At 37.0% G+C, this 25,885-nt stretch overlaps 1 protein-coding gene and 1 long non-coding RNA gene across 2 annotated transcripts in view; one reads left to right on the top strand and one right to left on the bottom strand.

Annotated features, from left to right (window-relative positions):
- The window catches only part of LOC308689610 (stonustoxin subunit beta-like), a 392,706-nt gene that overhangs the window by 226,689 nt on the left and 140,132 nt on the right, over positions 1–25,885 (top strand). The window lies entirely within an intron of this gene.
- On the bottom strand, positions 4,726–9,696 carry LOC308689825. Its single transcript, XR_014030066.1, has 7 exons — positions 9,559–9,696; positions 9,111–9,215; positions 8,833–8,884; positions 8,211–8,702; positions 5,887–5,952; positions 5,632–5,726; positions 4,726–4,979 (listed from the first exon to the last, which is right to left on the bottom strand). It is a non-coding gene; the product is annotated as an uncharacterized lncRNA (long non-coding RNA).

Genomic DNA, 25,885 nt, shown 5'->3' with positions numbered 1-25,885 from the left:
AGGCGTGCACACACACGCGCGCACACATTACTTTTGAAGAAAAATTTCAAATTGAGGATGCGGTGCATCGCGATGCATTGTGATATCGAATTGAACTGAATCGATGACATGATAATCGTAATCGAACCGAACCGTGAGACCAGTGTCGGTTCACACTCCTAGTATGTGACAAATGTTTTGGCCTAAAAAATGTGACATCGCTTAGAGCACCTTTAATTTTTAAATTAAATACTGTGAGAATCATGTTCAATCTGATTTCAATTCCACAGCTGTTTAGTATCTATTAAGGAGGTTGTTGACAGTATTGTGTTCATGTTTCTACCAATGTTGTTTGTGAGAAATAAGTATTTTAACCCACAGTAACTTTCCTTATAGAATGCTCTAACATCTTTTTCATTTTCTTTTCTCTACCAAACAGCTCAGGAGATAGTTGATCCTCAGATGCACAGATCTACCTCTAGTCCACCTTCATTCCCACACCCACCTGGCCATCAATGTTTCATTAAATAATAAATATGCAATAAAATAATAAATATGCAGTCCATAGCCAGTGTCTGCCATGCACGATCTGTTCCTTGTTCATTGCAAATGTTTTAGATTGTTCTATTAAAGCTCATTATAATCTTTGAGAACGGTATTATGGTAGCTGCAACACTTCCTAGGGAAGGGATCTTTCGTGTAGGTGTTCTGGCAGAACTCGTCCAGCAGGAGTAAGTTCTGTGTCATATCGCTCCAAGATCCTCCAATCAGCACCAGCTCATCAGCAGAAGCCAGACTTTGTGACTATATTCACCTTTATGCTCTCAGCAGTTACTACATTACATTGTGTATATTGTGTCCTTAATTTTTTTAATATATTTAAAGTTGAATCAACTCTCTGGAAAGTAAATGTCATTAAATATTAAATATGTGAGGTAATATGAATCAAATTAACATTTGCATATTGTTTACTCCTAAGGCTTCTTCCTCGTATATCTACAAGGGTTTTCTTAACCATTGCCAGCTTTGCCTTGCTCATTGGGAGTTTGTAAGCATCATTATTTGGAACAAAATATGAAAATGGATTGGTGTGTGTTTAACTATTTCCGTGCATGGCATAGTCAAAGAACCACCTGACACAAAGCCATGGATCATGGAATAAATTAAATTGTTACTCAAATTATCAAGCTTGTTATGCTACACTTTACGTTCTAAGCAGCAGCCAGGCATGGTAGTCTAAGGGTCTAATTTATGCTTTCTGCAAAATACATTCAGATTTGTATCCAGTAAGGATAAAGTTGCCCTTAACAAATCATTAAAAGCATTATTTAAATAAATCCATGTGTGTAATGCTAATATATTTTTCTGTACTGAAAAAAAAAAAAAGCTAAGTGTCCTTCGTAAATATATGTAGTAAGACAAAATGAAAAAATGGTGAAACTGCATTAGCCAACGCAAAATCTCTTCGGTAAAACTCAGTTTTGTTTTCACATGTACTGGTAAGGGGAAAATGCAACAATGTTTTTAATGCTTGTCGAATTGTATGCTGATCAACGACGAACAATGAGCCATGTATGTATAATTATTTAAATATATATATATTCCGTGTTTTGGATGCGAGTGGCACAATGCAAGCCAGACACTCGCGGCTGCGTCTGATCTGCTCGATCCGCGTGGCAGCATGCAATTTAAAATATTTAAGATTCATCGTATAGACATCGTATAGAGGTAAGGAAGACGGCTCATTAATATTAAAAAACGGTCGTTCGAATGCGATGTTTACCAGACGCTACGATCTTTCAAAGACGTCTCCGCGATGTACGTGTGCTATCTGGGTAAGTTTTTAACGGGTTATGTACTTGTTATTAATGTTTTATGAAATATCTCTAGTGAATGCATTATCATCCCAGATAGCAGACCGATGTCGATTCAACGTTGATTTTTAGTTGTAAAGGTTAGTATCAGTCGTCGATCAAATTTCAACGTTGAATCAACGTTCACTATTTGGTCGGTATATCAGAACGTTATTACGTTGAAAATAAAACATCGATTCAACGTTGAAATGCGGTTGATTCGTCAACATATACTGCCCCGACGCATTTGGTCGAAATCATAACGTACTTGGTGAGTTATCGATCAACTGAATAAAGAGATCATGTTTTGAAAGAATGTAACCGTGTTACCAGTGTGATCATTTTAGTTTGTGTACTAAGAGATTTAATGTAGGCTATACCAAAACGAATAATAAAAAAATAAATAACCTGTAATTATGTAAACATACTGCTCTCGCTGATATTCGTGTTTGTGTGAGTCACATCTGCAATATGCTGGCAATATGAATGATATCCAGGATCTTTTAAAGTCAATCAGTAATATGTCACTTTACTGTGGCGCAAATGCAAAAAGGGTAGCCTACAACGTCTTCTTCATTAAAGGAGAAGAAGAAATGTAGGAGAAATTAAATTTATTTTGAAATGAGAATATTATGCTATTGAGTTAATTTTGAGTTTCCAGGATTTTTCTAGGATATAGCCTTAGAAAAGAAAAGTCAGAAAAGAGAAAAATGTTAAATTTGCAGTTTCTCCCTCAGCATATAGCACAGGGTTCACCAATCTCGGTCCTGGAGGGCCGCTGTCCTGCAGAGTTTAGCTCCAACCCCAATTAAACACACCTGAACCAGCTAATCAAGGTCTCACTAGGCATAGAAACTTTCAAACAGGTGTGTTGGAGCTGGCTGGAGCTAAACTCTGCAGGACAGCGGCCCTCCAGGACCGAGATTGGTGAACCCTGATATAGCATCTATTAAACCCCATTGTAGCAGTAAAGCTTTTCTTTTTTCTGACACTTGCATATTCCATATCAACAGTGGAAAATCTTTAGTCAGAGGAAACTCTAAACAATACATTTAGGCCTACTTAGTTTACATAGTGTCCATCTCTTCTACATTAAATTAGCTGAGTTAACATAATTAGTTAATGAAATTAAGATGTTAAACATAGTTCTATATACCATTGCTTGTTCCACCACACAAACAGGACTGATTTTAAGGTTGACAATCCATTAGACCCTTCCGGAACCCAGAAACATGGACCCCCAGTGTTTTTTGTTTTTTTTTACCTCATCTCAGTAATTCATCTTATGAAATAAATGTGATCTGTTGTCAAGGTTTAAGTCTGCTGTATGCAGAATGATCAAACAGGAAAACAATTTTCTGTTATGAAATTTATTTCTTTTGTGTCTCTGTGTGTGCACAGTAGCCTACTATAACTTTAAATTCTGCGATTTCTGAGAGCAGTAGGCAAGGAATCTCAAGTGACAGCTTTCATTTTTTTTTTTGGGTTTCTGAGTTGGTTGTTTAGGCCTACATCACCAAATCTAACTTTATCTTACCTGAATCACTGTCTTGTTTGCTAAAACATAGCACCTTTTTTCTAAACATGTCAGCAACGTTCCCAGAACTGGTTATTTTTGATTAACTGAGTTGCAGGAATTCAGCATAAGGGATATGTAAACGAGTTGAGATTAATAAATTGATAAAGCACGCAAACCGTTCGTCACAGCAGCCGAAAACAAGCCAAATTTGAGGTGCACAAACTTTCTACAGGCCTCCAGAGAAATCAAGTGTTTGCACAATTTAAAGATTTAAATTGTGTTAAAAATATTTACCCAAACTGATCAGTTAGTTTCACAAGCCAGAGAAAAAATTACGCCAGCATTATCAGGCAGCAGAGGGCACAATGTTGTTAGTGTTTAGTTGTAAGAATTTTCCGGGAAGGCCCCAAAAACTGCATTCAGGTCTTGATTCTTGAAGCAAATTACTAGACAACTGACAAATTGAATCCAGTTAGATTAGGCAATAGCGTTGGAAACACTTACAAGCACATTATCAATACCACCTGACGATGATTTACTATCCACATGTGCAGAATCATGTTGTGATTAGTCAGTATTTAACCACTGATACTTTACAATTCACTTTTCCCCCCCATCATCTAATAATTGTAAAATGAGTGGAATTGGTTGCAAGATTGTAGTACCACACACGGTGTCTGAAAGGCAATCTCTTTGAAAGGTCTCTCAAAAGCAAAAGACGAGACATATCCCAGCTGACATTTTAACGTCGAGTCACTGTTGAATCAACGTCAGGTGCCAGTGTTGGATAACCATTGAATTTTGTTTAGATTTTGCAAATCTAATCAACGTTGAAATAGCAACGTCTTTCCAACGTCACGTTTCTCAACATAAGTGAATTCGTCAACATTGAATCAATAGATTTTAGTTTAGATTTTGCAAATCCAATCAACGTTGAAATTTCAACATCACTATAAAGTCTTGCTTTTCAACAGTTTATTTTGTTAAACTGTTTTCACTAAAGTATTGATGTGTTCAACAGTAACAGCAAACACCTTAAAATGGATACATAAACACTAAGTTTGCGGACACAGAGTCAGCTAGGAAGAAGCCAATTGGTCAAAGCAAGACCAGGAGCCGGTTGCATAAACAAAGCCATTATGTTAAGACAGTGTCTTAAGTTCAAATATGACCCAATAGCAGTTAATCAAGGGCAGTCAGTCTTAGTTTTTGCTATCAAATTAGGCTAATCTACATTTTTATGTAAATGATTTAAAAAAGATATGAACAGTCTTAAAGAAAATAAATAGATGTCTAAGTTGTAAGACTGTCTTAGAGCTTTATGCAACCGGCCCAATAAAGATCAATAAAGAAGATCAATAAAGACATTTCACTGACGTAAGAAACATTCTTTATTACACGGCTGCAAGTGTGCCAACATTTCACACAACAATTTTACGTGTCGAACTTTAACCTTTAGAAAAACGGCCCAACCATTGGGCAACATTGAACACGGCTGGTTAAAATCTTCTCTTCTAGTTACTTCTTTCTACCACCTCTCCTATACTCCTCTGGTGCATATTTCAAGAATTTGGCCATGTATTCGTTTACTTTTGTTGTAGTTGTATCAAATGAGCTCAAGACAGTGTCTGATGAGGGGGAAAAAAACAGATCAGTATTAGCAAACGTTAACCTCTTAAAGGGGTGGTTCAGGATTTTTGACATCGGTCCTCATTCACACGTTAGCCTGGGTGTTATTTATCAGTGGAGACAGTTTTCAAAAAATTTCACCCAGTCCTTCCAGTTGCATAGTTCGCTGGTGGTCAACAGTATCCTCTAGCCTGCCATTAAAAACAGTTTTACCCACTCCACAGTACACCAAAATAAAATAAATTATAACGCCAGACTATCGATGTAAATGTCTGTTGAGAGAATAAATAATAACCGTTGATAAATAACACACAGGCTAATTTGTAAATGAGGTCCGATGTCCAAAATTCTGAACCACCCCTTTAAATTAAAATATTTTTCAAATATCAACTTCTGTGGCTTTGCCAATGTTTCAAGTATATAAATTAGTATTTATCAATGTGCAAGGTCATTGATATTCATGTGCTTGGGCGAGCAACAAAAGGCAGTTGGTAGTAACCAGTGCTGCCGGTTAGTCTAGAGCCCAGAATGGAGTATTATATATTAGAGCATGCTCTGTAGAGTCCTCCAACTAAAATGATTATTATTCTGCTTACTATATTCAATTTTTTAAAACATTGTTACAAAACTACTAGGTTAAAGCAAACTCACCACAGATTATCTTGTAGAGACGGGTCTTCATGAAGGCAACCTTCCCACTTTTTCCTCTGAGGCTCATTATGGTCATCATTTTATTTGTCATAGTTCTGCCATGGTAAAACAGATTTATATTAGAATATTATATTGCAATCGAGTTCATTATGAAAATGTAGCAGAGAGCGAGTAAGTGGGTGTGTGGGGGGAGTGCATGACAGTATATGCCAGGGAACATCACTGTAAACTAATGCAAAAAAGGAACAATGTTACTTGCGCAGCCATTGACTTCACATGGTCTGCAGCATCAACGCCTCCAAACCTCTTCAGATGTTTACTCTGAAAAGGAGCAACAAGAAATTAAAAATATAACCAGAAAAGTGGTCAGTAGAGTCCAGACCTCCACAAAGCAGGCACATGATGAGGACGAGGAGTTTGTAGTGGTCACCAAGGTGAACAAGCCAATTGTTAATGAAACTTTGCCAGCACTTTACAAGATTAATTATTTAACCCTTTTGTTGTCTTCGTTTTTTTATGGGCCTTTCACACAGGACGCGGTATGCGCGGCACTGCGCTATAAAACCCATTCATATCAATGGCTTGCGCCGCGCAAGGATGTTTTGTTGCTGCGTCGATCAAAGCGCAAGCGCAGCGGTGCGCATCATTGGCGTGCTCACGCGCACGCCGCGGTCAAAGTTCAAAATAGTTCAACTTTTGCCGCTGCGCTCTGTGACGATTACCAGCGCGGCCAATAGAAACAGGGGATCCAAACAAGCACGGAAATCAAAATGGATGATCGTCTCATAGACAGACAGATTTACATTAAAAATAGTTGTGTTTTAACAGTCAGGCAACTTGTAGGTAGGCAATGTGTGTAAACAGGTTTTTAATATGTGTCCCCATATAGGTTTTTAAAACTCCGCCTACGTCATAGCGCAGCGCAAATCGCGTTGTATCTGAAGGGCAACGCTGAACCCAGCGGCAAGCCCCGCGCATACCGCGTCCTGTGTGAAAGGCCCATTAGAGCACTTGTCCTCCAGGGTACATTAGCTACAACTAGCATAACACACACCTCAGAAGTGAATGAAGCCGGAAAAGGCACTTCCTGCTGTAAAGACCCGGATGAAAACATACTGTGCACGCTCTATAGGCCCCATGCTCCTATAAGACGTGCACACCTCTTCGTCTTGTCTGTCTCTGTTGTTGTCTCTGATCAAAAGGTGAAGCTGTACTTATTAGATCAGTTTGAGTGTTTGTCTTGTACCCAATCAGCGAGAGGCATAAGAATATCTCTACAAATCTTTAGCATTGAAATTCAGGGCTTAAAGCAAGAAAAGATTTGAGGTCTGAAAAGTTGTCCGGGAGGAAATGTGCACAATGTATTGAATTAATTTAAAAGTGCTCTTTGCCTGAAATCAGGAATGGTGCCTGAGAACTTTAAGCCCTGTACATTCGCCCCATGCACATTAGAGTTGTGAAACCATGTGTCACTAGCCTGATACGCAGACCCCAATAGAGTTCCGAAGTTATGACGTCACTTTTGTAGGCCAAAACGCGGAAGTGAGTTAGCATTTTAGCACTTCCGGTTCCCTCGCCCTAAAAGTCTATGGGTTTTTTGAATGGGTTTTTGCTAAATCGCCTGAAATAAGGTCTGTGGTTAAAGCCTCTTAATATTTTCACGTTTTGATCTATGACATAAAACACACCAGTTATAACCTGCTTGGCATTTGGTAAAGAAAATGTTAACAAAATGAGTATATATGGTTTATTTAGGGAACATATATGGTTTAATTCTAATATATTATAATAAGCATTTGTTGATGCTATTGGACAATTCTCTTTAATGTCAACATATATAATACAACTATTATATTAAATTATATTATGTTATATTATATTATGTTATATTATATTTATTATAATACAACTATTATATTAAATTATATTATGCCTATTATATTAAATGTTTGGAATTTAACTGTGTTATGCTTGTTCAGAGATTATTTGTATAGTTATCTTAAATACATAGAACATTTATAACTCCTCTATCTCTCCCTAGTTTTACTTACCGAGACTCGATAAACCTTGTCCCTCATGCTGGCCCGTACAATACCGGCAAGTAAACCAGCATCTAAGCTGCACTGTTCTACATGTCCAGATTTATAGTGGTTCTCTCCTCGATCTATGGTTTTTCTAGCGTCTAAGAAAAAGGACATAAGATTGGAAAATGATACGGCCATAGCTAATGTTAGTGCTTCTGAGATGGTAAAAGCGCGTTTTTTTTTCTGGCGAATTAGCAAATGGTATGCAAACATACAATCAAACATAATACAGTGCAAGATAACCTTTAAAGTTTATTTTGGGGCACAATGATCAGGCATAATAATCTTAATCACAAAGAAAATAATATTAAGGTTTATATAAACTAACAAAATAACAAACGATTTTTAATCCAAAAAAAGATCTCAGAGAGGCACGCATAAACAAAAATAGTTTCTAACATTTTTGGAAAAAACGATAGGGCAATATTTCTCATGAAAAAGTGGATAAGTGTTCATACACAGCGCAGATCATGAGCGAAAATAAAGAAAACTTACCAGTTCTGCTCCCTCATTCTTGTCCTCCAGGTGATTCTCTAAAGCTTCGAGCTCTTCTTCAGTGTTTGCCGGCTTCACTTCATAACTTGTTCCAGCAGATGAGGTGGCAACGTGAATTGTATCCTTGATTTTGACAAGGAGCTGAAGAACTCTCTTCTGGAATTCTAGCCAAAAAAGAAGCGACCAATTATTATTTTTATGGACAGACACTCTTGGCCAGGGCTGAATGATCTGGTTTAAAAATAAAATAAAGAAGGGAAATTGCTACAGCAGGTATTACAAATGAAGTATAATTCTAAGTAGTGGGAATGATCAAGAGTTTTGCTGATATTTCTTCAATATTTCTTCCGTGGAAGACAAAGGGACTTTTTTGAATATATAGCGTAATGGAGACTCTTCTTGTCGATGTAATGATGGTCCCGCTCTCTTTTCAGGGAGAAGTAGTTCTCACTCAGCTCTCTATATTGTCTTTCGAGTCAGGGGAAAGCTCATCTAAAGGAGAGAGAGAGAGAGAGAGAGACAGACACACACACGCACACTTTACTAAGGAAAGGCAAACACATTGTGTAACAAACTAACAGTGTCAGTTTATGAATTCATCAAAATTAGGAGTTTGGCAAACCTGCAGCTGATTCCAGATCAGGCATGACACTAGGTCTCTCATCGGGAGCTACCTACAACAAACAGCAGAGGAAGGCATATCAACATTAAAATATCAGCAAACTAGAAGCATAAACAATCTAGGCTGCTTTCGAGAGAAAACAACATATACAGGCAGGACACAGAAACTGGCAGAAAAAAAAAAAACTGTCAAACAAATGAGGTCAAAATATTTATGGTAAAAAATAATGGTAATGGTAAAATAATAACAACAACAACAACAACAAAAAACATACAGACCTTGACACCTTTCTAGCACTGTCTCTGGTGATGCTGATATGAGGGAAAATGGAGGTGTGCACAAGTGTGCTTGATGTCCTTGCATGTTTCTGTTCATTCTAAAACCTGTAGAAATTTCCCGCACATATTGTTAATGTATAAATAAATAAAAGTATCCTTAAAAAAAAAAAAAATGCAGGATTCCTGTAGGTTATTTTTCTAAGGAAAACAGTTTAATTCACACCTAATTAACATATATGGATGCATCTTGTACTTCTCTTACATGTTTGATTTACTTTCAATTCTTAAGATAGATTTCAAAACTGCATTTTCAAAATTATAAAGCTCCTTTAACAAAACAAATGTGCAAACGCGTTAGTCAGCTCTGGGGAAAACGCTCACAATCCCACAAATTATCATACTATGATAAAAGCATACATTTCCACATATTATTCCATATACTACTTACCTCTCTCAACCATTTGTACATCAAAACAGAATGCTGCCAGCCACCATAAAGGATGCCACGCGTTGATAGTAAACTCGTGTCTGTGACTCGCATGGTTCTTCGCTTGTATGCATGCTTATTGGTAACTCGCATATGATCGCCACCTATGGGTTGTTGAATATGTATTATGTTATGTATGTTTCCCTTCCAGGTAACCCAACACTGACTGCACAACCGATTCATTTTAATTGTTAATTAATTTTGTAAATCTAGCTTAGTTAACATATTTATATTCTAAAGTTTATATATAATTATATTTATTAAATTATTGTGGTATATCACTTTCTTGACAAGGTAACGCAAGGTATCATTATAAAAATGTACATTAAAAAAAAAAATTAAAAAAATAATATACATTTGTGAGCGTGCCAAGCCCGCGAAACCTGGCAGCGGGCATATATAAGAAGGGGTTGTGACCACCGCGCGCAGAACCCGGTTTTCATTCCAAGTGGACATCCATATTCAACTACATTTCTGAGGTAAAGTACTTTTTACTTAACCGATGTAGGTAAATTACTTTTAAAACATACAAACCCCATACAAAGGTAAATGACACTTAAAACTTTGAAGAAAGTAAATAATAAAATCTAATTATAGCACATAGGCTACTGTAGGCCCCTACTCAGGGTATACAGATAAGTAAGTAAGATAAATAACGGCCGCTTTCACCTAATAAACATTTTTAATTGTCACAAAATGTATTAACTGTGTTTTCCAGTAAATGTACCACTACTTTTCACATAAACAATGGTTTTCCGGTTGTTTTCCCGTCCGCTATAAATGCCGTTACGTCTGTGACGTCATTTGGGATAGAGAAAATCCGCTCATATTGAAATTTACTTTTTTGAGTTTTTTTTTTTTTTGTCTGTGATGTTATCGTTACTGTAAAATAAATCAATTATACAATTATTAATAATACTATCTTTACGTTGTATGGAAAGCGCGTTATTGTGGCTTGGCTGCGAGCGCTGGTGGTGTACGCGCAGCGCTCACGCGCTTGCAGCCAAGCCTATGAGAGCGAGAGACGTGCATGGCTTATAAAGATGAGGTCAGATTTGCCATCCGTCTGTCTGTCATATTATTAATACCACTACATCTAATAATATTTATAAATATAAACATTGTTAAATAAATATTGTTTTATTAATAACAATAATTATTATTGTATTTTATTAATAATACATTAATAATAATATTTTATTTAAATTATTATTGTCACCGTGTTAATAATATTATTATTTTCTTTTTTTCAGTATATATTGCAGTCTGATTATTGTAAGTGATAAATCTAGCAGTCATCCAGATTAGTCAAAAATCATTGCATTAATTCGTACAGATATCTCTCTCTCATATTCAGACATGTTTCTTCTTTCTCTTCCCTTTCCTTGTGTCAACAGCAGCTACAACACCCCCAAAGGCTCTTTTAAGAGCCCTAGCACACAGCGACTTTGTATTTTGTAAGTATGTTTTGAATGCCTACCAGATATTTAAGTTATAAGTCAGATACTGGCCTGACTCATATAGATTTCATGATTCAATTTGATTCACAAGCTCATGCAGTTTCTGATCTCTTTTTCGATTCATGATACAAATGCATTCACCTACCTAAACCAACCCAATGATTATCTTTTTTTATTTATTAGATTTTACATCGTTCCTCCTGCCCTCCTCCATTATCATACATCAGAGTCACCAGTAATGCCTTTACAAATTAAACGGATATCTTAGAAAACAATCTACTGTAGCATTATTTCCGATTTAAAATGTTCACAATGATCATTAATGAATAAACAATCCATGTCAATTCATACAGTATGCAGTGTCTGACTACTAATGTTTTTGTTTTTTTAAACTTTGTTTATGTGTCATCAGCAGCACCCCAACTCTCAACGACTGTCAACCCAACGACTCTTTTGGCATCTTTGGCTTTTTTTCTTGTGAGTATATTTTTTGACTGAGTATCAGATACTTTTAGTATTTGTATTTAGTTCAAACAGATACATCATGCAGCAATAATAATTTGTCTTAAGGATTTAAATAACTTGTTTTTTATAATTATAGTATATTATTATATTATACAATTTTATATACATATTCATTTTTTTTATTCAAAAATTAATTAATTTAATTAATTAGCAATAAATCATATTGATGTTTATTTGATTTTATTTACTGATTTTTAAACAAATATTTGCAATAGGCTTGCCACGATATAATACCGGTTATGAGGAACAAAATCGACAGAGATGGGAGCAAGTAACGCATGTTAAAGTCAAAACAAAAGTCCTTACTATCAAGTCTCAAGTCCCAGTGTACAAAAAATGCAGTTCCTGCTAAGGATCAAGTCAAGTCACAGTACCAATAAGTTTGCGGGCACTTCCGAGCTTATGTTTGTTTATATTATTTAATGTGCTTATTTTGCTTGCAATTTTGCAAATGAAAGGTTTGTTGTATTCTTCATACAGCACTAAATAAGTGTCTTTATACAATTAAAATAATGTATATTGTGGGAAATACACTTGTCCCTTCATTTTATGTCTAAACGTCTGGAAACTTGACCTATGTCTTCAATATTGGGATATAAAAAAGTTACATATTTAATTATAATCGTCACACAACTTTATCCGTAAACATGTTTTATTAAACTGTATTGTCAGTACCCTACATTAAAAATTAATTCAGGCTTTTGTTTGTCATTAAAAATAATGGAGACCGATTAAAAAAAAGTTTTACAAGTGATTTCTTATACTTTTGCTCCATCTAATGGACAAAATGAGTACTATAGACTTAATACGGCTAATAGTTTGTAATTATAATTATTATAATATTGCTGTTAGCCCAAACAGAACAAAACAAGTTGAGATAAATAAAGATATTAAATATAAAAATTTAATAAAAAATGATTGGCAGCATTTTTAATCTAATCTTTTGGATATATATCAGGTACAGTACATGCGTGTTTTTTCTCTAAAAAAAAGACAAACAAAGGAAAAAGGTTTGACATTAATTGCACTGAACTACACAATATTAACAATTATTTTTATCTATCTCTTATTTTTGTTTTTCAGGAGCATTTTCCAAAATCATCATTTTTATCAAACAATAACAATATACCTGTACATATAAATCTTTATATAACCAAATACATAATATATAATACTGACAATAACACACACATACCACAATGTCTTACTGGACTAAAAGGAGAAAGACTATGGCCAGTGTACAAGAGATAGAAAGAGATATTTTAGATGAATACAAAACACAAACTGAAAACACTGAGGAATCTGTTCATGGTCACAAATGTCAAGACTCTGAAAGTATAGATCTCACATCTTCTTGTAATATAGTTTCCTCTCTTTTGTCCCCACATGAGAACTCATGTGATCTGGAAAAAAACACAGATGCTGATTTCTTCTGTGATTCTGACAATCTCTCTGATCCTGGTAGTATCCAATCAAATGAATCTGATAGCAGTAGCAACAATTCACTTAATCAGTTGCAAACTAAACTGCAAACATGGGCAGCATCTTTTTTCATCCCTCTAGTAGCTCTAACAGCACTATTGGCAATCCTAAGATCAGAATTTCCTGATTTGCCCAAGGATGCAAGGACTCTTCTTGGTACACAGACAAAGGTACCCGTAGTAAAGATTTGCAATGGTGAATATTACCATTTTGGACTGGTAAATGGCTTGCAAAACATATTAGGTAGGATCTCCAATATTGCTGAAAATTTAAAAACTCTTGCTTTGCAGTTTAACATTGATGGCATCCCCCTGTTTAAAAGCTCCAGAACACAATTTTGGCCAATTCTTGCAACAGTTGACTGTGATGAAACACGATCTCCATTTGTAGTTGGTTTGTTCTGTGGCAGTAGTAAACCGAGCTCACTCAGGGAGTATTTGAAAGATTTTATTGCCGAATTAAAATTTGTTTTGCAAGAAGGCATTGTAAAGAATGGTACTCATTTTAAAGTTGTTGTCTCCTCCTTTATTTGCGATGCCCCTGCACGAGCATTCATCAAAAATGTCAAGTCTCACAATGGCTATTTTGGTTGTGACAAATGTTCCCAGACTGGAGTATGGTGTAATAAAATGACATATCCTGAAACAGATGCTCCACTGCGTACTGACATGGATTATGAAATGATGACAAATGAAGAACACCATTTGAACAGTAGTTTAAGCCCTTTACACGAACTAGTAAAAATGGTAACCCAATTCCCGTTAGACTACATGCACACCTGCTGTCTTGGAGTAATGAGGAGGTTAATTCAAATGTGGATGAAAGGGAAAAAGCTTAGAACAAGGTTGTCATCACAGCGTATAGCAGAGATTTCTGACAGACTTGTTGCTCTCCGTTCTTTTATGCCTCAAGAGTTTGCCAGGAAACCTCGTTCTTTGACAGATGTGGATAGATGGAAGGCCACAGAGTTCCGCCAGTTCATGATATACACTGGTCCCGTTGTGTTAAAAGGATGTGTTGAATCCGCAATTTATGACAACTTTCTTCTCTTTTCTATTGGCATGTTTCTGCTGCTTAGTCCCGGCCTCTCTGATTCAATGATTGAATTTGCTAAAAAGGCTCTGTTGTCATTTGTAACACATTACATCAGATTGTATGGCACAGACGAAGTAGTTTTCAATGTCCACCAGGTTATCCATCTTGCAGACGAGTATAAAGCATTCGGCCCTCTTGATAATATAGCGGCATTTCCATATGAAAATTACCTGGGTGAACTGAAACGATTGGTTAGAAAACCAGATTGTCCTTTACAGCAGGTTGTCAAAAGACTTTCAGAAATGCTTCCAAAAGAATCTCATCAATCTAATCTGTCATCAAGTTCAAAAGAGCTAAAAAAGGTGCATTTCTCAGATTTTGTTTTGTCACCCAAACAAGGAGACAACTGTATCAAAATCGACACAGACATAGCCATAATTAAGGATATAATCAAACAGAATGAAAGCGTTCATATAGTGTGTCAGAGGTTCCAAAAAACAGAATCATTTTACACTTATCCATGCGACTCCTCTGCACTTGGATGTTATAGAGTCTCTGTCTTGCAAGAAAAGACTGAAATAGTACCTTTGTCCAGTGTAAAACACAAGTACGTACTTCTTCCTGAAAATGATAATGGGTTTTTTGCAATACCCCTTCTCCATTGCAGATAGTGTTTGTTCAGCAGAGTGAGCACAGATGTAGTGTCAGGCTTTTGGAAATTATTTTAAATTTAAATAAACATAAAATATTGAAAAAGTTGAAATAAATCCTATAGGGTTATAGGATTCTATCATCATTTACTCACTCTCATGCTCCAAACCCATACGACTTTCGTTCATCTTCATAACACATATTAAGATATTTTTTTAACGAAATCTGAGAGATTTGGGTCACTCCATTGACAGTCCAGATAACCAAATCTTTCTAGATCCAAAAATGTCATAACATAGATTACACCTCTCAATTCAATTTGTGTTTGTAAAAGTAACTTCAAACACACTGGAACAATCCTCATTGGTGGGTTACGCACAAATACAAGCACTTGGGTGTATGCAATGCACTGTACATCTGTTTTAATCAATGTCTATTATGGCTAAATTAAATCTGTCCATCATATATAGCATTTAAGTCTTTTCAGAAGACTTAGATTAAACCTCTTGATTCATACTGATTCGTTTTTAATAGTACGATGACATTTTTTGATCTAGAAAGTTTTGGTTATCTGTACTGTCATTGGAGTGACCAAAATCTCTCAAATTTCATTAAAAAATATCTAAATATGTGTTTCTAAGATGAAAGTGAGTAAATCATGACAAGATTTTCGGGTAAACCCTTTGAAAGTTTGTTGAGGTGAGGTGACATTGTGAGAGAAGGGAATATCACTCATTTTCTTCCTGCTCATTAAAATAAAAAGATACTTTAATTTAACACACCCACTCTTTCTGTTATTTTCACTGCATACAAATAAGTACATTGCATTACATACAAATAAATTAATTCATGCCTGACTTACTCCACTGTGATTGGTATGGGTAAGGGAGCTGAACACGCAGCAACCCAGAACTAATCACAGCTGGGGTCAACATTTCTCAAATTTCTTATCTTTCCCAGACAATAATGGATAAAGTGAATCAGTATACATTAATAGAATTTCCTGACAAAAGCACAGATGTTGTCCCAGACAATTGGCTTTTTGGACAAAAGTGCTACTGGCCAAAATACACTCAAGAAAAATTAAAGGTGGCAGTAAAGAGACAAGAGCCTGTACAAGCTGGATGGAAACTATTTGAGCCTGTGCGATTGCTTAAAAAGTGTGGTAAGAATGTTTTTCTTTTTTTTTTATATTATTTATTTTATTATCTCAATGCACTGATAACTATACATGCTTTGCTCAATCGTATATATTATTTATATCTATATTACTAGAAACACTAGAAAAAGCACAGAAGATGCTTAAAAAGTATGTGGACTGTGATATCCACACGTCGGAAATAACTTCTGACGAAGAGGGCCATAATGAAAGAATAAAAAGAAAGAAAAGGTAATTTAAGGTTTAATGATAATAAATATCAAAGACTTTTATAGGTGTTGTCGGTAACGCTTTAGATTACAGCCCGGAAAGTACTGCGGAATTAAGACAAATTTACAGCGTATATACTTACTTTATAGGTCCACTATAATTACCGAAAGTTACATTGTAAAATCGCTTTAATTACGCAGTACTTTCCGGGCTGTAATCTAAAGCGTTACCGTGTTGTCTTATTGAGAAATAATTTTACTGTTTCCCTTTACAGGCCTAATCCACGCTTCCTAAACTTCACAGAGAATGATTCTGACCAGGATGATAATGCACCAAAAAAATCACGGCTCCCAGCTGCCCCCGTAATTGACATTCCAGGTATTATGGAAGTCTAATTAAACTGTTTTTGTAGTTAATTTTAAGAAAAAACTCTTCATGATCATATGTCCCTGAATTTCAAGGCGATTCAAATCTTTAAAAAAAAAAAAAAAAAAACTTTAAAAGTAAATTCCCATTGAATTTAATTTGAAATGCACTGAACCTGTCATAAAATTGGATGGACATATACAGTATATATGGGTTTGTGAAATGGAGCGGCCTTACGGGATGCTGGTCAGGGGCTGTAGCCGACACTGGATGCTGGTCAGGGGCTGTAGCCGACACTGGATGCTGGTCAGGGGCTGTAGCCGACACTGGATGCTGGTCAGGGGCTGTAGCGGTCACTGGATGCTGGTCAGGGGCTGTAGCGGTCACTGGATGCTGGTCAGGGGCTGTAGCCGACACTGGATGCTGGTCAGGGGCTGTAGCCGACACTGGATGCTGGTCAGGGGCTGTAGCCGACACTGGATGCTGGTCAGGGGCTGTAGCCGACACTGGATGCTGGTCAGGGGCTGTAGCCGACACTGGATGCTGGTCAGGGGCTGTAGCCGACACTGGATGCTGGTCAGGGGCTGTAGCGGTCACTGGATGCTGGTCAGGGGCTGTAGCCGACACTGGATGCTGGTCAGGGGCTGTAGCCGACACTGGATGCTGGTCAGGGGCTGTAGCCGACACTGGATGCTGGTCAGGGGCTGTAGCCGACACTGGATGCTGGTCAGGGGCTGTAGCCGACACTGGATGCTGGTCAGGGGCTGTAGCCGACACTGGATGCTGGTCAGGGGCTGTAGCCGACACTGGATGCTGGTCAGGGGCTGTAGCCGACACTGGATGCTGGTCAGGGGCTGTAGCCGACACTGGATGCTGGTCAGGGGCTGTAGCGGTCACTGGATGCTGGTCAGGGGCTGTAGCCGACACTGGATGCTGGTCAGGGGCTGTAGCCGACACTGGATGCTGGTCAGGGGCTGTAGCCGACACTGGATGCTGGTCAGGGGCTGTAGCCGACACTGGATGCTGGTCAGGGGCTGTAGCCGACACTGGATGCTGGTCAGGGGCTGTAGCCGACACTGGATGCTGGTCAGGGGCTGTAGCCGACACTGGATGCTGGTCAGGGGCTGTAGCCGACACTGGATGCTGGTCAGGGGCTGTAGCCGACACTGGATGCTGGTCAGGGGCTGTAGCCGACACTGGATGCTGGTCAGGGGCTGTAGCCGACACTGGATGCTGGTCAGGGGCTGTAGCCGACACTGGATGCTGGTCAGGGGCTGGAGCCCCTGTAAAAAACTCACAGTAAATGATGAGCAGCTCAGCATAGTCTATATATTGGGCCAGAGAAAACTGTATTCTTTTCTCAGGCATCCTTGAACGAACGGTTAATTTAACCCGTTTCGAAGTGTCCTTAACAGCAACATCATTGAAATCCACTAATTGAGAAAGTTCACAAAAGTCCGCCTTTATTGATTATCAAACATGACTGAATGAATTCAAAGCACACAATTGTATTACGCAAAACCCTGCTGTTAATTTAACTTGATCATAATTATTTCAGAAAGTCACATGATCTTTGAGACCAGTCCAGCTGTCTCAAGCCTCTATTCACTAGGTATGTGTTGCAATGTTATTCTTTAAAAAAAATGTTTTGCCTCTTTTACATTGTATCACAGCTGTTATAATTGCACTTCCAGATCCACAAATCCTGTAATATCCTTTTAGAAATTTATTTAGTCTATAAATAAACTGCACATTTTTCTCAGAAAATCCACACAGGGTACACCAGGGCGGACACCAGGGATCACACCAAAACACGAACACCGAAGCACACCTGGACACACACTACGGCGGACACCAGGGATCACACCAAAACACACACAACGTAGGACTCCTGGGGACACACTACGACAGACACCAGGGATCACACCAAAACACGAACAACGTAGGACTCCTGGGGACACACTACGACAGACACCAGGGATCACACCAAAACACGAACAACGGAGGACACCTGGGCACACACTACGACGGACACCAGGGATCACACCAAAACACGAACAACGGAGGACACCTGGGCACACACTACGGCGGACACCAAGACGCAAACCACGGAGCACACCGGGGCACACTGACTGAACTGGTCAATGGTAATGATCAAAGCTATTTTTTCTATTTTGAAAACAGTTATTTGAAACTTTTTATTAGACCATTAAGTTTCCTAGGGGGGAGATTTATGTTGATTTTATGTTCTTTCTTAATTTTGGAAGACATTATTCTTTTAGGTGGGACTTACAGGCTAAATGTAGGCTACTTATTCACTATAAATGTTGACATCCATCCTAACTTTTCCTGCAATGTCACTTTTTTTTTAAAGAGAGATACATGAACCACAACTCCAGTCCGACTGTCTCAGACATCTTTTCAGGTGATTCTTCAAACTGCTAACCTCTTTAAGACTAATTGTTTTACAGGTGAGTTTTAAGTGTATGAAAAAAACTGTTGTGTTGTTTTCTTCAGAAAATCCAAGTAGAGCACAACAAACACAGAATGAACATACCAACGGTAATAAATCAAAAACAAAAATTCCATTCCAATTTAAACAGTAAACCTGTTCTGCTGATGGTGATTATTAATGAACTAGTAGAGTTTCTCTCTCTTAATACAAATAAAGTATTAATATATTTATTTACTTTATTTGTAGAGTTGTCTCCTTTCAAGAGGAATGTGTTAAAAGCTCTCCTGGAAATTAAGGCAGAGCTGAAAGAGCAGAGGACAATGATCCAAAAATTACAGGGAGTCCCTCTACCTCAACCAGAAATAGGATGCAGCTTAGGTTTACCTTTACAGTCTCTAGAAGATTTTGATGCTTTGGAGAGGTTGGACGAGACAGAAAAAAACAGATTGGTAAATCTTGTAATGCAATTACACTTAACCTACGCTGTTTGGGAAATATGGAATTTGATTTAATATCCAGGTCTTGATAAGTATGGAAAAAAGAAAACAAAGATTATTGTTTCCAGACGATTGCCCATATTCAGTTTTCATTAAAACAGAAACCATTAGAGATGACTGTACTATACCAAACATAATGCTGAAAATAATGCTGTAGAAACATTTACACTGATATGGTTACTGTAGACTTTGTCAGTTTGAACGAGTCAGGCCATTCTCTGTTGATCTCTCACCTATAGAACTTCACTGGATGTTTTAATTTTTTGGCACCAATCTGAGTAAATGCTAGAGACACTTGTCTGTAAAAATCCCAGGAAATCCACAGAAATAGAAATACTCAAACTAGCATTTGACACCGGAAGCAATCATTTATGTTTGCAAAAAAACAAAACACACACACACAAACACACACACGCACGCACGCACACACGCACACACACACACACACAAACACAGTCTAGAGTCTGTGGATGGAAATACTTTGATGAGAGATTCACAGAGAATGGCAAAAAAAATTGGGAAATGGGAATTAATGTGAACACTGATCTCTTTTTTATTAGTTTTTCCAGCTGTCACTTCTGGGTGGTCATAAACTGGAAGACACAGTAAGGAAAATGTTGAGCCACATTTTGACAAACAATCTGGCTTCATCATTTAACTGGGCAGGACGTGGACAAAAGAGGAGCTTCGAGACCTCAAATCTCTCGAAGATAATGTTCCGTAAGTAATAGACTAACTACTAAAAGAGCTTTTCACACTATCTTTGTTTAACAGTTTTGCCAAATCATTTAGGAAACTCCCCTGCAGTCAATAATTGTATCTCTTAAAACTCATCTTTGATCACCAAAAAGAAAAGGCAAAAGTCAAAGCCCTATGCTGCAATGCGAGTTTAATTTTGTTCCATAATGTTTCAGGTGCATTGAGAAGTACAGCACAAGGTAAAGAGGCTTCCAAGGCAGACTTTTCTGAGGCAGTCAAAAAATGGTTGCGTTACGCTCCAGACAGAGATGGTGGCAGTGGCAGAAGATCATCTGTTATTTAATTGTTAATTTTTTTGTGTCAATCTAAATTAATTACAGTTATTATTATATAGTATATAGTATTGTTATATAGTTTAGGTAATAATTTGTGTATCTAATATCTGTAATTACGGTGACGCATTGCTGCCACTTACATAATATTATTTTTTCCCCTCAATTATGTCGTAATAACGAGATCTTATGTCGTTTTAACGACATCTTTTCTCGTAATAACGAGATCTTATGTCGTTAAAACGACATCTTTTTCTCGTAATAACGAGATGTTATGTCATTAAAACGACATCTTTTTCTCGTAATAACGAGATGTTATGTCGTTAAAACGACATCTTTTTCTCGTAATAACGAGATGTTATGTCGTTAAAACGACATCTTTTTTTGCCCTTATAAGGACATGTGTCATGTACAAAATATGCATTTATCCACATAAAATTGATCACACGTTCAAAAAGCTTAAGCAAATAGTAGCAGCCCCCAATCATGCAAAATTAATCAATAAGGCCCTTTTTTGAAAATATATTTTAAATAGGCCTATAAGTTTTTTTATATATATATTATATAAGATTTATTTTTGTTAATAGGCTATATCTTCATTCATTACCTAGAGATATAATTAACCAAAAAGTAGTCAAAACACATCTAACAGAAAATTTTACAACATTATGTTCTTATTTTGTTTAATTAACGAAATGTCAATCTTCGTCTTTATAACAGAAGATACAATACAATACAAAAATCTTCTAGATACAGCCTACAATCTTCACATGTATAACGGATTGTCACCTTAAACAGTCCTTTGTGTGGTGGAATAAGCAATGATATATATAAATATATGGTTAGTATTTTAATTTAAATTTAAATTTTACTTTATTATTTTATTAGTTTATTAATTATGCTAACTCAACTAATTAAATGTGAAGAGCTGGATACTAGTTACTAATGAAATAATGTCAGATATTAAATGTAGGCTATTGATTAGAGTTGCCATAGACTAAAGGATTTTTCTAGACTAGTAGTCATTCATTTAAGCAATTAGAACTAATCGCACGTTTATATTCAATGCTGGGTGCATGTACGCTATAGCCTATATTCCGCGCTCAAGCGCATGCATAAAACTTGCCGCAAAGCGCCGGCAAAAGTATGCTAATGATATGATAAATGTATCTGAAAAAAAAATAACGAAGCATTTTAATTGTTTATTAATGAACTATTATTTTCTAAATCAGTGTAGGCTGCCTGCATACGTATCTCCATACATCTCCGCTGTAATGTATGAGCCTTTCATACGGACAGGATTACATAATCAGATGGTAGTCTATAGCCTACCGTATATGCTTTCGATTGGATTTTTTTTCGTTGGTGGACATTTTTTTGTATAAACTTTATAGTTATATTTCTCATGTTTGTGACTGTGAGGCTTGTCTATACACTGTTTTCCAGTTCATTTTTGAGGCGCGCTCCAATTCACAGAGATCATGAAAGCGTGCCCTGTTCGTTTTATTTTATTTTACAAAAGCACACCGTTTTCTTGTTGTTGTGAGTTTACCCAAATAAAAGTAGTTGCGACTTATGTATTATTATTTTCTGTATGACCAGAAATGGAGTATTTTAAGTTGTTTCCACTGTTGATGGGAAAATGCGAGTGATGCCACCGGCGCCTCCATCCATGTCATATTGCGCGCTCCACACTCCGCACAAACACTTGGATATGCGCTTCATAACAGCAAACATTTATCTAGGTTAACGTTAGAGCGAGCGGCCATGCCAGACGGATAATCCTCTTCATGTTTAACTAATCAAATTCTGTTGCATTTTATTGCGCCAGTTTGAAAAGGGCGGCTGAAACACTTAGCCTATACAGATAAATGCCCAACGCTGGTGTTTTTCTTTAAACAAATTCGTTTAGGCTTTAAAATAAATAGATGGACAGATGCACTTTTATAATGGATAGACAATAATAGATTTTTACAGCGATTGATTCCAACAATCTTTTCACAAAACTGACAAAACCTTGTCAAAATCCATCAACATTCAGTGCATGAGCTACTTTCTGACATTCTAACTGAAAGTGGGTAAATATCAAAATACATGATAGAAACATTTTGTTACACCAATTACAAGTGTTTTTATTACAACATTTGGCCCTGGACAAGGGTATTCTATTTGTCCATTCTATTGGCTCTATTCTATTTTGAAGACTTGTGCTGGCTGCACAAGTCTAATTTAAGGCTCTCACAAATAAATAGTATGGGTATATTATACATTTTCTGAGTCATCAGAGTGCCTTGAGTATTGAAGTTGTTGAGTTTTGTGTCCGTGGTGTTCTTTCATACCACAGGGATAAAATAAAGCATACAGTGTTAGGCGGAAATTGTGAAAAAATGTGTGTTATTTCTGGTTTAAAGAAGTCATGTGACCTCTGTGTTTGGCAGACAGATTCAGTACTGGGCTTAAATGAAAGCCTAAAAGGTCCCCTTTCCAGCGATACCAAGCACCATATTATAGAATATTGACAATATCCCTAGCATGAGCCTAAACCAGATATACACCAGATTTCAAAAACGGAATTTATCTTAGGGGGTTAGTAACTTCATGAGCTGAAAAAAGTGATTTCACTACCACCCCTGCACTGCTATCATGATTTTTCTAATACTAGGGGTGTATACCTTGCCAAAAAACAATGATAGCATTTTCCCCCCCGATGATACCGATCAACCCCCCTGGCTCATGGACTACATGTCTTTCGGAATTTTGAGAGTAGCCTACAATTCTATTGTGGTTCTGAGCCTGCTGATCAACTATTAGTGAAATCATCACAGATCCATTGATTTTGGTTGGATTTTTATGATTTTTTCTGTGGAATGAGTATACTGTTTGGTGAAAAGAATGACATATTGACTGATGTCATAACTTGGGGGAATAGTTGATTGCCAATGAAGTAAAGATGAAAATATTGGAAAAAAGTGAGAAAACGCCTAATTTTTTGCATTAAATTGATGCAAAATCATGTAGAAATGTGTTTTAAGAGTTATTTTTTCAGTGGATGTTGTCAGCAAATGTGTTCTTTGTATCTGGAATGCATTTATTGACAGCCTACCAAACCCACTGAGGATTTGAGGAAAAAAATAATTTTTCACATTTTTCTGATAAAAAATAAAGGGTGCATACACTAAAATGGCCACAATTTTTTTTCGCGATATTTCCGGCAGAGCAGACCCTCCAATTATTGGTTCTTAGGGTCAAAGTTAACAGAAAAAACACAAATAAAAAGTATAACAGACCATGTCAGGTTCAACCCATTTTATTGAGCTTTTGAGACTTTGGCTCCCCGACTATAAGGTGAAGTCAGGTGTGTACTATTTCACATGAGCTTGATGATCAGTTAATTCTGAGCAGCCGCATTTTTATCCCATGATCATTAGACATGGTTAGTAAATAAGTCTTTCTCTCTGAGCGGATGTTGGGAGTGAGTGGGTGAGGTGTAGAGCCCTGCAAGCCCGTCGGGGCCCGACGGGGCCCGACAGGCTAAGCCCATTCGGGCCGGGCTCGGGCCGTTTTTTTTTTTTACAGATCGGGCTCGGGTCGGGCTCGGGCTTATTTTAGCTTCTCTCCTCATTGTGTATATAATTAACGTGCAGCAGAGCACACGTCACGAAGTGTGTATGAAATATTGTTATATTGATTATATTATAAATATTATACATCACCTAAGAAAGTAACACAAACGCAACACGCATACACGAACGCGCGCGCGTCACTCACGTGCATTAAACAGGTGACACTTCAGTTACTGAAAAGCAAAGAAAGGTAGGCCGTTTATTTACTTATTTTTGCGGTTTGATCCCGTAGCACTATATTCTCCCTTCATGTTTATGCTTCTGTGTAATGGACGGTTTGTCCAATATTTTTGGGCATGATGTTTCAGGCCTATAATAAAAGTTTACCTCTTAGTAGCGTGTGACGTGTGTGTGTTTGCGTGTGTAGCAGAGACAGTGCGCATCAGAGAGAGCTTAAAAGTGATTGATGTTGGTCTCGGGTCGGGTCGGGTTCGGGCTGAAAAAATTGCAGGCGTTGTCGGGCTGGGGTCGGGTAGGGCTTGAACACCACGGGCCAGGGCCGGGCTAGGGCTGGAGTTTTTGGCCCGTGCAGGGCTCTAGTGAGGTGGCATGTGGGTGAGACTGTTGCGAAACGAGTCTCTAGTCTTTTTCATTTCTCTAGTCATTTCTTTTTCTTAGTCTCTAGTCATTTCAAACTTTCTTTTCTCTTTTGGCCCAGAAATTGATTGAAGCTAGCCACTCTCAATTCTCTAACTGTACCAAGGAGGTATAAAAAAATAAGGAGAGAGGAAGTTTTAATAGGAGTTATGAGCTAGAATACACGAATAACCCACATACATCAAAATGCCCCACTTGGCGAGTATTCAAGTAAAAACAATCTGTTATGTCTTTAGTGAATATTTAGAAGTAGGGATGTTCTGAAACCGATACTTTCATTTTTAGTCCTTGCCGATACTGAGTACCTGTATTTTCATTACATCTTTAAATATTGGGCAGAGAAACCAAAAGAATATGAATCAAATAATTTGGCTTTAGCGGCTTGTGTGTGAACAAGTAAGCTTATCACTTAGCAAATTTGCTGTTCATATTATTGCTCTATCATTCTTAATCTTTACCCTTACGAAACAAAAATATATTGCAATATACTAGAATTTATATTGCAATACATTAGAAAATATATTTCAATGTATCAGAAACTTCCTCATATATTTGAAAATATATAGCAATATACACTCTAAAAACTGCTGGGTTGAAAACAACCCAAGTTGGGTTATTTTATAACCCAGCTGCTGGGTCAAAAAGGGTCTCACCCAGCGCTGGGTTATTTTAACCCAACCCAGTTGGGTTATTGATTTAACCCAACATGTTGGGTTATGTTTTCTACCCAAAGTTGGGTAGAAATTACTAAATTGTTGGGTTGAACTGACTAAACAATTGGTTGAAGAATACAACCCAAATTATGGGTCATGGGTATCATTTGGATTAAAATTACTTTTTTCAATTAACCTTTGCATTATGAGAGCAACTTGTACAGTTATTTTATAAAATTAAAGATAATATTCAAAACATTATTCTATCAATACATGTTTGTATTTCTTATTTACCAATTAAAAGATCTTCAATTGACATGAGTTGGTCTTTAAAAATATTTATTCATTTCATAAAGAATTTACAATTTAAAATGAATTCATTAGCAATTCATTAAACATTTAGTTCAAGTTCATTTTGAAGATCATTTACAAATTCGCCCAAAGTGCTGCACAATATCAGAACCAGAGAACACCATTTAAAAACAATAAAAAGTATATAGTTAATAAAACAAACAATAGAACAAATATTTAATGCAAGAATGCA

This window comes from Scardinius erythrophthalmus (assembly GCF_964197995.2).
Source record: "Scardinius erythrophthalmus genome assembly, chromosome: 4".
Classification (NCBI taxonomy): domain Eukaryota; kingdom Metazoa; phylum Chordata; class Actinopteri; order Cypriniformes; family Leuciscidae; genus Scardinius; species Scardinius erythrophthalmus.
This window is presented reverse-complemented; position numbering and strand designations above follow the sequence as displayed.